At 39.8% G+C, this 12,066-nt stretch overlaps 1 long non-coding RNA gene across 5 annotated transcripts in view; it reads right to left on the minus strand.

Annotated features, from left to right (window-relative positions):
• The window catches only part of LOC129397438 (uncharacterized), a 198,163-nt gene that overhangs the window by 184,582 nt on the left and 1,515 nt on the right, over nucleotides 1–12,066 (minus strand). For all 5 annotated transcript variants that reach the window (XR_008624873.2, XR_008624875.2, XR_008624872.2 and 2 more), the window contains exon 2: nucleotides 5,578–5,694. This is a non-coding gene — a long non-coding RNA (uncharacterized LOC129397438). The remainder of the gene's footprint in view (nucleotides 1–5,577; nucleotides 5,695–12,066) is intronic.

Raw genomic sequence — 12,066 nt, forward strand, 5'->3', positions numbered from 1 at the left:
GCCAAGATTGTGCCACTGCACTCCAGCCTGGGTGACAAGACCAAGACTCCATCTCAAAAAAAAAAAAAAAAAAAGAAAAAGAAAAGAAACAAAAAGAAATAAAAGAAATAAAACAAATAGGCATCCAGATTGGAAAGGAAGACACAAAACTATCTCTATTTGTAGACATAATCTCATACATAGGAAATTCTAAGGAATCTACATAAAAGCAATTAGAGCTAATAAACACGTTCTGCCAGGTTGCAGGATATAAGATTAGTATACAAAAATAAATTATATTTCTATAAACCATCAATAAACAATCTGAAATTTAAATTAAGAAAACAATTCCATTTATAATACCATGCAAACAGAATACTTAGGAATAAATTCAATAAAAGAAGTATAAGACTTCTTTTGGACCTTGAAAACTATAAAACATAATTGAAATAAATTAAGGAAGACCTAAATAAATATGGAAAGACATCCATGGATTAGAATACTTAACATTGTTAGGATGGCAATATTCATTAATTACCACAAAAATTCCAGCTGGCTTCTTTGCAGAAATTGAAAAGCTGAACCTAAAATTCATATGGAATTCAAGGGACCCAGAATAGCCAAAATAATCTCAGAATAGAGTTGGAAGACTCACATTTTTGAATTTCAAAACATAGTGCATAGATACAATAATCAAGACTATGTGGTACTGACATAAAGATAGACAGACATATAAGTCAACAGAATATAATTGAGAATCCAGAAATAAATCCATACATTTATGGTTAATTGATTTTAGACAAGGATGCCAAGACAGTTCAATGAGGGAAAGAACAGTCTTTTCAACAACTCTCACTGGGACAGCTGGACATTGATATGCAAAAGAATGAAGATGGACCCCCACCTCACACCATATACAAAAATTAAAATGAATCGAAGATCTATATGTAAGAGCTAAAACTATAAACTTCTAGAGGACAACATAGGTGTAAATCTTCTTGACTTTGGCTTCGGCAATAATTACCTAGATATAACACCTAAAGCACAAGCAACAAAAGAAAAAATAAATTGGATTTCTTCAAAATTAAAAGCTTTTATGCTTCCAAGTTCACCCTTAAGAAAGTGAAAAGATGGCCGGGTGCGGTGGCTCATGCCTGTAATCCCAGCACTTTGGGAGGCTGAGATAGGTGGCTCACGAGGTCAGGAGTTTGAGACCAGCCTGGCCAACATGGTGAAACCCCATCTCTACTAAAAATACAAAAATTAGCTGGGCGTGCTATAAAAGAAAGTAAAAAGACAATCTTCAGAATGGGAGAAAATATTTACAAATCATATATCTGTTAAGGGACTTTATATTCAGAATATATAAAGAATTCTTACAACTCAACAATAAAAAGACAAATAGCTCAATTTAAAAATCAACAAAGTATTTGAATATTCTCCAAACAAAACATACAAATGACCAATAAACATACAAAAATATGTCTAACATCATTAGTTTTGCATCACTAGTGAAACACAAATCAAAACCTCAATGAGTTACCACTTCACATCCACTAAACTAGTTATAATAAAGAAACAGACAGTGACAAGTGTTGTCGAGGATATGGAGAAACTGGGACCCTTTTACATTGCTGGTAGGAATGTAAAATGGTGCAGCTGCTTTGGAACACAGTTGGCAGTTCCTCAAAAAGTCAAACATAGATTTACCTTACCGAGCAATTCCACTCCTACATATATCAGAGAATTGAAAGCAAATAATTCATGCAAAAACCTGTGTGTGCATGTTCATACCAACATTATTCATAATACCTAAAAAGTGGAAGCAACTGCTGAAAGGGTAAGTGCCATGTCCCATTCTACAGTCCACACAATGGCATATTATGCAGCCACAAAAAGCAATGAAATGCTGATATATGCTACACCATGAATGAACCTTGAAAACATTATGCTAAGTGAAAAAAGACCACATATTATATGATCCCATCTGTCTAGAATGTTCAGAAAATGAAAATCCATAGAAAGAATATAGATTAGTTGTTGCCAGCAACTTGGGGTGGAAGGAGAAAGAATGGATAATGACTGCTGATGGATATGGGGTTTATCTTGGGTTGATGAAAAAGTTTTGAAATTAGATAGTGGTGATGTTTGCACAAAAGTGTGAATATACTAAAAGCCACTGAATTGTGCACCTTAAATAGGTGAATTTGATAATATTCAAATTATTTCTCAGAAAACAATATATACATACACTCAACTGTGCCTCTATGAAGCAAATAGTTTCTGAAATAATTTTTTCAAGAGTAAAGGGCATGAGCCCTGGGAAGCCACAGCGCATCTCCTTTGACTTCCTCTAGGCTGTACTCTTGATAGCTGAGGTTGCTGTTAAGCTATCTGAGCAAGGAGTAGTGAATATCTTATGAGAATAATGTTGGTTACCACACACAGCCTAGTGACCTGGCTCAGACATAGTGACAATAAATGCTTCCCCAAATCTAAATTTCCAAGACCACAGCCAGCCACTGCAAGTTTTGGCAAAACCTATCATGAAAGCCTATCAAAGGGAAAATGGGGTTTGTGATTGATCAAATTTCTTTTAAAGTATCTGAAATTCGTAGTTTTGAAGTAAGCAACTTTATGAGGGCTCTTAGCCTTTAGAGAGACGTTCCAATGCCGCAAAAACATCCTACAGTAAGAGACAGCAGACTACTAATGCTCTATGAGGCTGAGGCGACTGGAGAAAATGAGCTTGAAGTCCTTCCAGAATGTTGAGCATTTATCATAGTATTACCACTATTTAATTTCATAGGAAAAAAAATCCAAGGAACAATCCCTTTGTACCTTGACAGGTCCCTAGAAGAAACTTCTGTTACCACATTCAGACAATATCTACTTAGTAAATAAACAAACCACTTGGTTCCAAAGCTTGTCCATATGACACATTTCACAATTGCTATATTTAATTCAAATTATTTGGAGTTAAAATACACTCCAGAGTGTTTATTTTTCTGTCCCTTTCCTAGAGGGTAAGAATAGTAAATGAGACAGCTGGTTGTATTCTCAGCTCTGGGGTTCTGGTAAGCATTTTATATGGCAGCAGGCAGGAGCCGGGGGTGTGTGGTTGGAGACAGTTTTTCAAAATGAAATGGTCTGTCCTCCCCCACAGCTCCCTGCCCTCTGCCACTGCAGGATTACAGTAATTCTGTATCCCAAGACTAGTTACTTTTAAAATGCCACAGCAAAGTATCCCCAAAGGGTATGGTTCCCATTTGTTCATGTCACTTAATAGCTAAAAAACCTTGGGCAAATTCCTGAACCTAGCTTACAAGGTTCCTTTGTAGAATGGGGTTAATAATAGGACCTTCTAGCCAGGCACAGTGGCTCACACCTGTAATCCCAGCACTTTGGGAGGCCCAGACGGGTGGATCACTGGAGGTCAGGTGTTTGAGACCAGCCTGGCTAGCATGATGAAACCCCGTCTCTACTAAAAATACAAAGATTATCCAGGTGTGGTGGCATGTGCCTGTAGTCCCAGCTGCTTGGGAGGCTGAGGCAGGAGAATCGCTTGAACCCAGGTGGCAGAGGTTGCAGTGAGCTGAAATCATGCCACTGCACTCCAGCCTGGGCGACAGAGCAAGACTCCATCTAAAAAAAAATAATAATAATTACAGGACCTTCTTCACAGTGTCAGTGTGAGGACAGTCAGTGAGTGCATGTGGAGTGGGACTGCTGGCACATTCCCCAGTGTGCCATGTGCATTGCTGTCTATGTGGCTGGCCCCCTGGAGCTGTGCAGCTGCCGTGGCCACAGAAGGGTCCAACCTAACAACACACATGGTACCCAGCAGTCAAGAAGTGGTAGCTGTTATAATTATTGTTATTATAGTAGTCACTTTTTCTTGCAAGAAAGGTGGACTTCCCTGAGTGCCACAAAGAGGTTTGGGTTAATAACAGAAAGAAAATTAGCAAAATTGAGCTTTCTGGACCAGGCATTTCTCTGGGTGCTTTTATATGTGCTATTTAATTTACTCTTCATATCCCCAAAAGGATATTATTAACTCTTTTTGAGAGATTAGAAAACTGAGACCCAGAGATTTTATTTTTTTATTTTTTTGAGATGGAGTCTTGCTCTGTCGCCCAGGCTGGAGTGCAGTGGTATGATCTCGGCTCACTGCAACCTCTGCCTCCCGGGTTCAAGCAGTTCTCCTGCCTCAGCCTCATGAGTAGCTGGGATTACAGGCGTGTGCCACCACACCTGGCTAATTTTTGTATTTTTAGTAGAGATGGGGTTTCACCATGTTGGCCAAACTGGTCTCGAACTCCTGACCTCATGATTCACCTGCCTCAGCCTCCCAAAGAGCTAGGATTACAGGCATAAGCCACCACACCTGGCCTAAGATACAGAGATTTTAAATGAGTAAAGTTATGTCACCATTAAATATTCAAGCCAGAAAGGATTGTGAGTCGGCTGGACTCCATATCCATTACTGTTCCCACAATGGTGGGAATGTATGCTCACCCAGTGATGCAGGATTTTTCTCAGCCCCTCTGCTGGACTTGTGGAAGGGGCACCCCCTCTACTTGGCTGACCCCACTCAACCAACCCCTTGTGGGAGGGACCACGTGAGTGAGCAAGTGTGGGTCCTGGCCAGATGCTCCAGGCACCAACACAGGAGCAAGCTCTATGTGAGGCCACAGCCTGACCAGGCGTGTCATCTCAAGGGGAACACGGCAGTGCCCAGGTGAGGGTGCCTGTGACCCCGAAGCCCAAGAGGGGGCATTACAGTGCTCCTTTAGTTTTGTCATCCATGGACGGGGGTGTGGTAGCTCAGTTAGCCCCTTGTCTCATTGTGTGGAGCAGCTGCCTTCCACTGGAGAGGGCAAAGGGCTGGTGTGATAGCCTTTCTGGGTACTGGCACTTGGTGGGTCCCGAGCTCTTATCTGGCATCCAAGAAGAATGAGGTCAGGTGGACAATTGAAGGATGGTGAAGGTGGAGAATTTAATTGAGCGATGGAAACAACTCTCAGCAGAGAGGGGAGCTGGAGAGGGGAAAGGAAGGGCAGGTTGTCTTGCCCGAAGTCAGGCTATCTCATCTCTACCAACTGAGTCTTAGGTCTTTATAGGCACAAGATGGGGTGTGCAGGCTGATTGGTTTGTGAGTAGGCAAAAAAAGGTTAAAGTGAAGACATCACTCAAATGTAGGCACGACAGTGTAAAAAACCAATTAGGAAAGGGTAGGTATGTGTAAAATAGGTGAAGGATGCTGATCAGAGGAAAGTATGCCAAACAGAAAGACAAGTTCTCAATCCAGTCCAAGGATTTAACTTGTAACTTGGCTTTCAGTCCTTCAACTGTCTTTGGCTTGGAGGTGAGGATTCACTGGGTACCTGCCCCTATCTGCCTGGGCATTTGGCTGCCTCCTGTCACTATCATCAGCATGTATTCCTCCTTCTTATGGAAACAGCACATCAATTTTCCATGATAGAGCCACCCCTCCCACATTCTCAATCCGTGTGATTTGGGTAAGGCTAGTCTCAGGCCTGGCAAGTTCATTCTATTTTATACAGTCACAGAGATGGTTCAGGGGTGAACACTTACCCAGTAAAACTCAGTCTCAGGACTTTTCTAAGAACTGTGGAAAGATGAAAACTACTCTTTCTGTCGAACTTGACACTATGAAGCCTGGGACTTCTGAGGTCCCTCCAAGGAGGAAGCCTGAATATGAAAGAAAGCAAAGAGATATGGAGAAACTGAGTCTGACAACAGTTTTTGAGCCTTGCCTAAATCCATCTTTGCCTAAAGCTAGATCTACCCTTTGACTTTTCAGTTACAGGAGCCAAAAAATTCCAGTATATTTTTTCTCAAGGATGTTCGAAGTAATTCTTTTGTCATGTACAATTGAAAGAGGAGTTACAAAATTAACGCAGGCAGTTCTTAAATCCACATAAACACCAAGCATTGTCTACAGATGATCTGTTCACTATTGTTAATCCTGTGTGGTGGGAATACAGTGTTCATCTTATTAATGTTTAAACTTTTCTGTACTTTTAACCTCATTAAGAAGATCAGAGAGGTAATGAAAACAGCACTGAAAAAAAACAGATCAGTTTCCAGCACAGAAAAGGAAAAAATACAAATTGTTCAGTATCTCTCAGATCCAAAACCTAATACCTGGATGAGTATCTGGTATAATTCTCACATTAACACCCTGTGCCACAGGTTTTTGTATTTGGGTTAAGCAAATAAGTAATGGTTAGTTTTGTATCGAATTGGCTAGGCTAGAGTAACCAGTTATTCGGTCAAACACTAACTTAGGTGTTGCCTTGAAGATATTTTTGTAGATGTCAATTACCTTAAAAAATATTATCTTCAATAACATGGGTGGACCACATCCAATCAGCTGAAAGGCCTTAGAAAATGGAGGTTTCCCTGAAGGAGAAGAAATTCTTCCTGTGGGCACCTCATCAGCTCCTGCCCAATTTCCCGGACTGTCGGCCCTACTGCATGAAATTTCAGATACACCCAACCAGACTTCACAATCATATTATGTCAATTCCTTGAAATACACCTATTTTTCTCTCTCTTTCTATTTCTCTACCATATATATCTCTCTGATATATATACAGCCGGCCCTCCATATCTGTGCTGCATCTGCAGATTCGGCCAACCATAGTTTGAAAATATTTTTTAGGCTGGGAAGGGTGGCTCACGCCTGTAATCTCAGCACTTTGGGAGGCCCAGGCAGGAGGATCACCTGAGGTCACAAGTTCAAGACCAGCCTGGCCAACATGGTGAAACCTCGTCTCTACTAAAAATACAAAAATTAGCCGGGCGTGGTGGTGGGTGCCTGTAATCCCAGCTACTTGGGAGGCTGAGTCAGGAGAATTGCTTGAACCTGGGAGGTGGAGACTCCAGTGAGCTGAGATCATGCCACTGCACCCCAGCCTGAGCAACAGAGCAAGACTCTGTCTCAAAGAAAAAAAAAAGTTTTTTAAAAAACAATGAAAAATAAAACATAATACAAAGAGCTATTTATATAGCATTTACATTGTTAGATGTAAGTAATGTAGAGATCATTTAAAATATACAAAAGGATGTGTGTAAGTTATAACCAAATACTACACCATTTTATATCAGGGACTTGAGCATCCACAGATTTTGATATCTGCAGAGGGTGGGGATGCTAGGGTTGGGGGGTCCTGGAACCAACATCCCACGGATACCAAGGGACGACTGTATGCATCTCCTACTACTGGTTCTGTTTCTGTGGTAGAACCCTGACTGACACAATCAGCCATGCCCTGGATGTTTCTTGGGTATTCTCTGATCTCCAGAATGGGAAAAGCCTCCTGAATTCTTCCCTGGGAGTCAGGCCTGCCTGCCTTCCTTTCTTTTTTTCCTCCTGGAGAGCTTCCATCTCAGAAATCTGGAAGGCCTCTATCTCTGAAGGGCACCATTTTCCTTTATCTGTCTAGCTCGTCATGCATTTGCTAGATATTAACAACTGTAATGAAGCCTAGCTTCTCCAATGATAGCTTTATTGCTAGCCTTACTCTTTGTTTTAGCCATAGGGAGCTATCTCTGTCCAATCCCAGAAGTTTACCATATTCCCTCCCCTTTCTCCTTCTCAAGTCCCACTTTCTCCTCACCACCTGTTACACAGACTGAGAGCTGTCTCCCAACAACCATTCTCCCCTTGTTCCATGGCAGTAGCCAGCCCATGACTTTACAGGATAAAGACTAGATTTTTCAAACTCCTTTTCAGATAAGTGCAACTAGGTTATAGCCAAAGGAATAGAATAGATGCAATGTGTCCAACTTCCAGGTTGTGCATTAACAGAAGGGCAGTCCCACCTCTCCCTTTTCTTTCATCTTCCAAATGGCCAAAATATAGACACAATGATGGGCCATACTGGATTTTGTGGGCCACAGCACCACCCAAAAGGGAGTGGAGAAATAAGAGAGAGCAAGCTTCAGACCTATACTGCTACCTGGACTTCCATCTGGTTTATGATACTGATTTGTTTTTTTGTTTTTTTTTTTAATCTCTGCAGCAACGGCCAATTTTTTTTTTTTTTTTTGAGATGGAGTCTCGCGCTGTTGCCCAGGCTGGAGTGCAGTGGCGCAATCTTGGCTCGCTGCAACCTCTGCCTCCCAGGTTCAAGCGATTCTCCTGCCTCAGCCTCCTGAGTAGCTGGGATTACAAGTGCGTGCCACCACGCCCGGCTAATTTTTGGTCTCCAACTCTGACCTCATGATCTGCCCGCTTCGGCCTCCCAAAATGCTGGGGTTACAGGCGTGAGCCACCGTGCCCAGCTAACAGCCAGATTTATATCCTAACCAACACACCAACTGGCCAAAAGAATAACCAGCTCCCCCAACCCGCTGTCTTCCCCAACCTAATTATTATATCGGATTGTCTTGTTACCTGGCTGTTCCTCCTCCTTCCCACCCTTAAATATGGTTGACCCCCTCTCCCACTGGGTCTCTCCTTGAATTTGGTCTCTCTATGCTTTCTCCCTTAGAAATCTCATCCACTCTCATGCAAAACGACTTAACATGCTTCTAATCCTAACTCATTTCTGAGCACCAGGTCTGCTTATTGGACTTCTCATTGATCAATTTCCAGTACCTCAAACTCTGCATGTTTAAAATAAAACTCACTTTCCTCTCTCTCACACACACACACAAACACACACACACACTCACCATGGGGGTAAGTAGGCAACCTGTTCTCTTCTTGATTTCCTTATTTAGGTAAATGAAATAAATGACACCACCATCCTGCCAAGAACCCAGGCTTAAAACTACAGCAGAGGCCACAAATTCAAATGCTTAGAGACCAAGCAAGAGGCAAGGGACAAGTGGTAACTGTGGGGAGCCAAAGAGCTGCTGACCAATCTTAAAAAAGCAGCCACAACTTGCTGATTTCTGGCATGTAGGAATATTAGCCTAGTGCTGTCGGGTCTTCTGATCTTCCAAGAGAAGTAAAAAATCTAGATTTTATGTTTTATGTGATCTCTCTAGATTTTACAAACAAAACAAGAAGTCATCTTGAACTGGTCAATATGTAAATCAAAAAATTTAAAAACATATCTCCTATTTCTAAATAAATATCATAAAATGACAATGTAACTTGCAGCAGAAATAATTTGACAGATCTTTCTAGTATGTCTAAATCATTTCTTGGTTTTTGGAAGTTATGAATCTTTTGATACAGTTGTCACTAGATTTTGCCCCTGCATGGGGTGATGATTTAACATAGGAAGCAACATCAAACTGTTCCAACAACTTCCTCATTAAATGGATAATCATTAAATGAATTAAGCAGAGAATTTCCTTAACATCAATGATACTGTTTTTAGTGTTGAATCCTCAGTTTCTTATTAATAGCAATTAAATTTAAACATTTTATAGACTATAATAAAGTCTAAGAACATACAGAACTGATTCAATATCTGTTATTGACTAAGTCACACAAATCACTTATTGAAATATCTTTTAACTTACTGGCTTATTCACTATGTTCTGTTCACTCTCAATTCACGGAGCTTCACAAACCAGGGGGCTTTATTTCAAGATTCAAAAAATTGAAAGGGCTTAAAAGTTTATTACATTTTTCACTTTTGTCACCAAATACATGGATTTATTAGAAAATCCAATAATTTTTCTCTTGGAATTGATACTTCACTTTTTTTTCAAACAGGATACCTATTTTTTCTTATCCATAATAACTTCCACTTATTTCAAACTTCCCTTTGTTTACATATGTCCAACTGCTTTACAGTTTATTGAAATAATGTCAGCTCTAATAGCTAAAACATGTTTTCTTATAAAGCTAAAATAAATACTGCTGGGCACGGTGGCTCACGCCTATAATCCCAGCACTTTGGGAGGCAGAAGTGGGCAGATCACTTGAGGTCAGAAGTTTGAGACCAGCCTGGCCAACATGGCAAAACTCCATCTCTACTAAAAATACAAAAATTAGCCAGGTGTGGTGGCGCACGCCTGTAATTCCAGCTACTTGGAAGGCTGAGGCAGGAGAATCACTTAAACTCAGGAGATGGAGGTTGCAGTGAGCTGAGATCGCGCCACTGCACTCCAGCCTGGGCAACAGAGCGAGACTTCATCTCAAAACAAAACAAAAAAACTCTAAATACTGACATCTCCATTAAAATATCATTTATTAAGGCCCAAACTCTTTAAAATATATTTTTCAAACAGCCACTGCATTTGTTTCCATTACAGTGAACATACAGAACTTACTGACTTCCACCACAGGGGGTATAGCTCAGGGGTAGAGCATTTGAATGCAGAACTTACTGACTTCCACATTGCTTTTGCAGATCTAGCACTGCAGGCTTGTCCATCAAGGTTCAATTTGCATTACTTAATGTAGTTATTTCTGCTACTTGGTGTGTGGTAGTAAATATAGTTTATCAAGAAAAGCATGAGTTCCCTGACTTGTATTGGTTTATCCAAAATTAAATTTGATAATTTGGTGCCAAATTAAAACATCCACATTTTTCCTAAACTTTTGGCTGAAACTCCATACTCTCTCTAGAATTACATTAGCATTTTTTGTATAAAATCCAATGACAATTTTCTTATTTGGTACAATATTCCAATTACATCTTTATGGAACTATATCTCAAATGTAATTCTTTCTTGTGTACTCATAATAAAGACAATACAGTGTACTAAATGTTTCCCAGTGTCAGAAGATCAACAAAAACCATTATATTCAAAAACCTTTAAATTTGCATTTTAATTATTAAAACACATTCACATAAAAAAATGAAGCTTCTTAGATGATGATTTTAAATACACCTCTTTGATTTACATATTTTTCAAAAAGCTGTTTTCTCATTTGGGTATATCTGGTTTTTAACAGGTGGGTCCAGAATACAATGGCGTGTTCATATCAATATTAATCCTTTTGAAGTTCTAGTAAATGTGTGTGAAATGCTCAATTATACTTAACTATATAGTAGTGCTAAAAATTCTGACAGTACCTTCTAAATCTTTTTTTTTTTTTTTTTTTGAGACAGAGTCTCGCTCTGTTGCCCAGGCTGGAGGGCAGTGATGAGATCTCGGTTTACTGCAACCTCCATCCCCCAGGGTTCTAGCCATTCTTATGTCTCAGCCTCCTGAGTAGTTGGGATTACAGGCACGCACCACCATGCTCGGCTAATTTTTTATTTTTAGTAGAGGCGAGATTTCACCATGTTGGCCAGGCTGGTCTCGAACTCCTGGCCTCAAGTGATCTGCCCACCTTGGCTTCCCAAAGTGCTGGGATTTCATGAGCCACCAAGTTTGGCCCTAAATCTTTTTGATTGCTTTATCCTCACTCTGATAACCTTTTTGGGAGTTCTAAGTTTTCAAATACTTAATTTATGAAACTGATTATATTCTTTTAAGTTCTTTTCTCATCGATAATCACAATTTTTCTTCACTTGCACAAGCTTTAAGAGCATTCTGATGAAATATATGTTTAACACTTTGATCTTTTAACAATAGAACTTCTGAGCACTAAGTACCCAACATTTCTGTCACTAGCAATGTCAAATTTTTGGTTGAAAAAAATTATTTTTTCACTACAAAACTATAGATTTTATGTAATAAAGTTTATCTTATAAATTATAAATTTTATTTTGTGCTGATTCTTAAACAGTATCAAAAGAAGTTCCAGGTGGGGATTCATTATTATTACAAATTTCTTGTTTATTCTTCTGCAGATATCAAGATTTACATTTATCATACTTAAAAGTATTGAAAATTCATCCAGATTTTTGTGGTCTCTTTCATTCTAGGTGGATGTTTCTAATATCCTATAATAAAGTCTTAAATGTATAAATATAAAACACTGCATACCTACTATTTTCCGAAGAATTAATGTATGTGCTAACAATAGAAGTATTTTATTGTTTTTTGAGACAGAGTCTCACTCTGTCGTCACCCAGGCTGAAGTGCAGTGGTGAGATCTCAGCTCACTGCAGCCTCGACCTCCCAGGCTCAAGGGATCCTCCCACCTCAGCCTTTCCAGTAGCTGGGACTACAGGCATGCGCCACCATGCCTAGCTAATT

This window comes from Pan paniscus, chromosome 2 (genome assembly GCF_029289425.2).
Source record: "Pan paniscus chromosome 2, NHGRI_mPanPan1-v2.0_pri, whole genome shotgun sequence".
NCBI classification, from domain to species: Eukaryota; Metazoa; Chordata; class Mammalia; order Primates; family Hominidae; genus Pan; species Pan paniscus.